Consider the following 5615-nt stretch of genomic DNA (forward strand, 5'->3'; position numbering starts at 1 on the left):
GGAACACACGGTATGCATCTCTGGACCAGCAAGGCAGCGCCACCAGAACTCTTTCCATTTCTTCACCCTCCTTTCTTCTGACGATGGAAGCTTTTTCGCCTCTGCCACAAAGACGCTGTTTGTTTCTCTCGGTGATGCCTGTGTGTAACGCTACTCTCGTGAGTGCGGTTGTCCAGGGCTGCAATAACGCTGTCTTCACCCGGACTCTCGATTTCCTCGTCCTGGAAAGACAAACTTCCAAAAACCAAATGACTTCCTAACCCTATGATCGTTTCCCTGATCCGATCCAAAGTCCACTCTACTGAATGTCACAGTAGTTTAGCGAACCTCACTGCGGTTTGTCAAACGCAGCCTTATTCGTTACAGTGTAAACAAGGGTTTCCAACAATTAAAACCATGTGTAGGGGGCGCTCAGTGGCGTAGCACACTAAGGCGCGTACCATATCATCGCAAGGTCCCTGGTTCAATTGCGGCCATCGACATATCCTGCATGTCATCCCTCCTCTCTCTCACCCATCCTTCCTGTCAATCTCTACTATCTCTCTATCCCAATAAAGCAGAAATGCCCTAAAAATATCGAGAGAGAAAAACGACCAAAAAAAAACGTGTAGGCCTAGGATTTACCGCCGTTGTATGCTGTCGGCCCTAGCAACACACTCGGAGGAATGTCAGGTGCTCGGAGCGAGACGTCATAGATCGTATCGTGATTCCAGGCGTGTGTTTAAGTGACGCACTCATGGGAGTCGGCCAACGCATTCCAACCTTGGGTCGTTCATAACGAGACAGATGTTTAAGGGAGTGGTCGCGTTGATGGAGGAGGACGTGAATCAACACGGGCAGAAAAAAGAACGTTGGTGAAATTGTATACGGAGAGCTGGGAGGGGAGGGGGGGGCATTCCTCAAGAGATCATCTAGGGAGACAGAGAGAGAGAAAGAAAGCACCAGCACAACGTTGGATAATTACTGGACATCTATTCTACCGAAACAGACAGACTGGTCGATGGATGATGTCGCTCAATCCACTGCCTAAACCAATTGAATTGTCGTTGTAAACGTTACCTAAAGTAAAATAGGTAATCTACAATCTACATGTTACATTTCTTACTTCATCCTAAGTGGGGTATTCTACTTTGAGGAAAATGAGGAGACTTCTTGTCCACTATTACAGTAACAGGGGTGTTGTGATGTTGTTGTGATGTTGAGGAGGGACTTATAGTAACAGAGGTGTTGTGATGTTGTTGTGATGTTGAGGAGAGACTTATAGTAACAGGGGTGTTGTGATTTTGGATAAGCGTTGAGGAGAGACTTATAGTAACAGGGGTGTTGTGATGTTAATGAGACATGACACAGGAGACAAGGCACGCTGCACCCTCTCAGCTGTTCTGGCCCTGTCCTCGCCTTGTACAAACACTGCAGGGTGTGTGTGTGTGTGTGTGTGTGTGTGTGTGTGTGTGTGTGTGTGTGTGAGTGTGTGAGTGTGTGTGTGTCTGTGAGTGTGTGTGTGAGTGTGTGTGTGTGTGTGTGTGTGTGTGTGTGTGTGTGTGAGTGTGCGTGCGTGCGTGCGTGCGTGCGTGCGTGCGTGCGTGTGTGTGTGTGTGTGTGTGTGTGTGTGTTCCAGAATGAATTGTTGGAGAGAGAGAGGCGGGGGGGGGGGGGGGGGGGGGGAATTGACAGGAACTGTTTCTCTTCCAAACATGTACTCTGCAACCTTCAGTGAATGTCATAACACTGTGACATAACAACACATTGAATTCACAATGATGCCCGTCCATTTCCACATCTCAGCAATGGAAAAACAAGTCCCCCCATAATACCCTGTAATCAATATGAACCGACTGTGGAACACAGAGATGCTGCGTTGCCCTTGGTGACACATCAGCACCAGTTCCCATGCCCCAGAACCCTGGCAAGAGAACACTGTTACCATGACACTGGCCAATCCCTCAATGACACCATTCCAGCCTGTCACCCCCGTCACCTCTGTCACCTCTGGCCTGCTGTGACAGAGAACTGTGACAGCAGAGTGTGACTCTTCTCACTCAGCACAGTCCACCTCACTACGGCAGGGCTGAGGTAAAGAGTTGACAATGAAGGCTCAGTCTGTTTGGTTGTAAATATGACGGTACGTCAGGTTATATAGACTACTAGGTTGTATAGACTAGGTTGTATAGACTACTAGGTTGTATAGACTAGGTTGTATAGACTACTAGGTTGTATAGACTAGGTTATATAGACTACTAGGTTATATAGACTACTAGGTTGTATAGATTAGGTTGTATAGACTACTAGGTTGTTTAGACTACTAGGTTGTATAGACTACTAGGTTGTATAGACTAGGTTGTATAGACTACTAGGTTGTATAGACTAGGTTATATAGACTACTAGGTTGTTTAGACTACTAGGTTGTATAGATTAGGTTGTTTAGACTACTAGGTTGTTTAGACTACTAGGTTGTATAGAATAGGTTGTATAGACTACTAGGTTGTTTAGACTACTAGGTTGTATAGAATAGGTTGTATAGACTACTAGGTTGTATAGACTACTAAGTTGTATAGACTACTAGGTTGTATAGATTAGGTTGTATAGACTAATAGGTTGTATAGACTAATAGGTTGTATAGACTACTAGGTTGTATAGATTAGGTTGTATAGACTAATAGGTTGTATAGACTAATAGGTTGTATAGACTACTAAGTTGTATAGACTACTAGGTTGTATAGATTAGGTTGTATAGACTAATAGGTTGTATAGACTAATAGGTTGTATAGACTAATAGGTTGTATATATTAGGTTGTATAGACTAATAGGTTGTATAGACTAATAGGTTGTATAGATTAGGTTGTTTAGACTACTAGGTTGTTTAGACTACTAGGTTGTATAGCCTAGGTTATATAGAATAGGTTGTATAGACTACTAGGTTGTATAGACTAGGTTGTATAGACTACTAGGTTGTATCGACTACTAGAGCTGTCCATGTAGCATCAAAGACACATCTTCCCATCCTTATGCAATACAAGCTTCTACATGTCATGCAAAACTCCTGGGCCCAGGGTCATCATTGACACAGTGGCTACAGGTCCTCTAAGCCCGGCCACTTCTGCTTATCCAGTCCTGAGCCAGATAAGGCAAAGTGCTTTCTGCTGTCACTTTGTCCCCTGAAAAGTCATTTGAATGCTAGACGCTAATGTTGGGCGAGTTTGCATGAGAGAGGGGAGGAGGCCTGAGGCTGTTACAGAGCGGACGTCAGCAGAGAGGATTGTATCATGGCCGCCACTGACTGATGCTCCAATCAGAAGTGAGCCTGGGGAGGGGAGGGGAGGGGAGGGGAGGGGGGGGGGGGAGGGAGGGGAGGGGGGGGGAGGCTGGTGGAGGTAGGACCTCTGACTCATTGTATATATGCCATTTCGCTGACGCTTTTGTCCAAAGCGACTTACATTGCAGTGAGTGCATACATATATAGTATATATATACAGTATATATGGTCCCGGCAGGAATCAAACCCACAACCTAAGCGTTGTTAGCGCCATGCTCTACCAACTAAGCCACAGAAGACCACCATTGTAATGCCTGGAGGACTGACTCATTGTAATGCCTGGAACGGAATAGGGAATGGTATGAAACACGTGTCATTGAGGTGCTCAGAAAGACTTTGAGGACTGCTAACAACACAGGTTCTGAATGACAGGGGTATCCATCCTGAATATATACACCAAGACATGGTGTGCTCAACCAATGCATCTTAAAGGAGCAGGGCGTAAGTTTGGCTACCGCGACAAAATTCAGTTTGATGTTCCAAACAAACAACATCCTCCCTAATATTAATATAACTCCCCTGAATTGGACTTGCAGTGTCAGACATTAGCTGTTGTGTTTATGCATGTGTGCTTGATTCGAAGAGGCACCTCTGGCAATAACAACATGTTTGTATACAAACTGAGTGTCAGGTAGGATAACTCCATTTTAAAAAGCGCTTTTGCGGGACCAAAACAGTGTTCCCAAATGAAATATTTATTTTAAGGGATCTCATTCCCTGATTGCTACCGATTAAACATAGTCATTACAACCATAAGGAAGCTTTTTAGACTGCTTGAATGTTACATCCTGGACCTTTCAAACTTTGGTCTTGGTGTTGCATCATGCTAGGTGATTGGTGTTTGTCCTATTGAAAAACAATGAACATCTGGATATCAAAATGCACTCCTACGCCACTACCTGAAAGCAAAAGGTAGAACATAAGAACAGTATTCAGGAAGTATTCAGCTTTCTCTCTTCCCACCCATTTAGAGAAGGTCCCTGTCAGAGAAAGTGACTCACAACTCTACACTCTGCCCAGCCTCCTCCACACACACACACACACACACACACACACACACACACACACACACACACACACACATACACACACACACACACACACACACACACACACACACACACACGACTCAAAAGTTTGAATTGTTTAGGCTGGAGTTCCACAGCTGAGCCCGATAGTCACATAACTCTTATAGCCAGCCCTTGAAAATGTTGTGACAAGTTTTGACATGTAATATATACAGTATATCTTGCGGCCAAACACAAGCCTAGAGTATAGGTACCACACAGCAACAAAGCCTACAGTACACAACCTAACACACACCACCCTCAGCTTTAGGACACACACACACCTGAACTCTAAACAACGGAAGAGTGGCTCACATGTTTACACTGGGTACTGTTTCACTCATAACACCTCTTACTCAGAGAGAGAGAGAGAGAGAAAGAGAGGGAGAGGGAGAGAGAGAAATAGAGGGAGAAAGATAGAAAGAGAGAGAGATAGAGAGAGATAGAGAGAGAGAGAGAGAGAGAGAGAGAGAATAGAGAGTATGCTGACAAACTTACCCTTCACTTCCCAAAGATGACCCTCAGCTGATGTGCAGCCACAAATACCCCAGATGACATAGATGAAGAGATAAGAAAGGTTCTTTATGAACACTACCACAAACTCTAACATGGAGCAGCCTAATACTCCGACAGAGAACACACATCAACAGCCCAGGATCCTGGATGGAGCTCACACACACACACACACACACACACACACACACACACACACACACACATACACACATACACATACACACACACACACACGCTGTGATGAGGCTGTGCTTCCGCAGGGCTCAGCCAATGGTGTGACTCCTCTCGACACACACGGTTTTCCACTACACACACACACACACTCCACTCCCCCTAAAACAAGCCAAGCTGGCTCTGACTAGTTGTGGCAGTGGTAAGGCAAGGCTGGCCACTGTATCACACACACACACACACACACACACACACACACACACACACATCGTAGGGCTTACACTCCCTATAATCAGCTTAATCCCCTCACTGCTTATTCACACCATTGTTTATCTTTCAGCAGCACCACACCTTTAAAGGGTGTGAGTGTGTGTGTGTGTGTGTGTGTGTGTGTGTGTGTGTGTGTGTGTGTGTGTGTGTGTGTGTGTGTGCGTGCGTGTGCATGTGCGTGTGTGTCCTTCTACTTGTTTCAGAAACAATTATCTAAACATTCATTAAGTGCTTCTTAATCTGTCCATTTGAATGAAAGTCTCAAACACATACTATTAG

General features: G+C 45.0%; 1 protein-coding gene across 1 annotated transcript in view; it reads right to left on the reverse strand.

The window, feature by feature from the left end:
- The window catches only part of LOC310805130 (3',5'-cyclic-AMP phosphodiesterase 4D-like), a 157596-nt gene extending 152641 nt beyond the window's left edge, over nucleotides 1–4955 (reverse strand). The window contains exon 1 of the mRNA XM_083670687.1: nucleotides 4878–4955. The gene's annotated coding sequence lies outside the window, so the exon portion shown is untranslated. The remainder of the gene's footprint in view (nucleotides 1–4877) is intronic.
- Between the last annotated feature and the right edge of the window lie 660 nt (nucleotides 4956–5615).

Source organism: Argentina silus, assembly GCF_951799395.1.
Source record: "Argentina silus genome assembly, chromosome: 5".
In the NCBI taxonomy this organism is placed as follows: domain Eukaryota; kingdom Metazoa; phylum Chordata; class Actinopteri; order Argentiniformes; family Argentinidae; genus Argentina; species Argentina silus.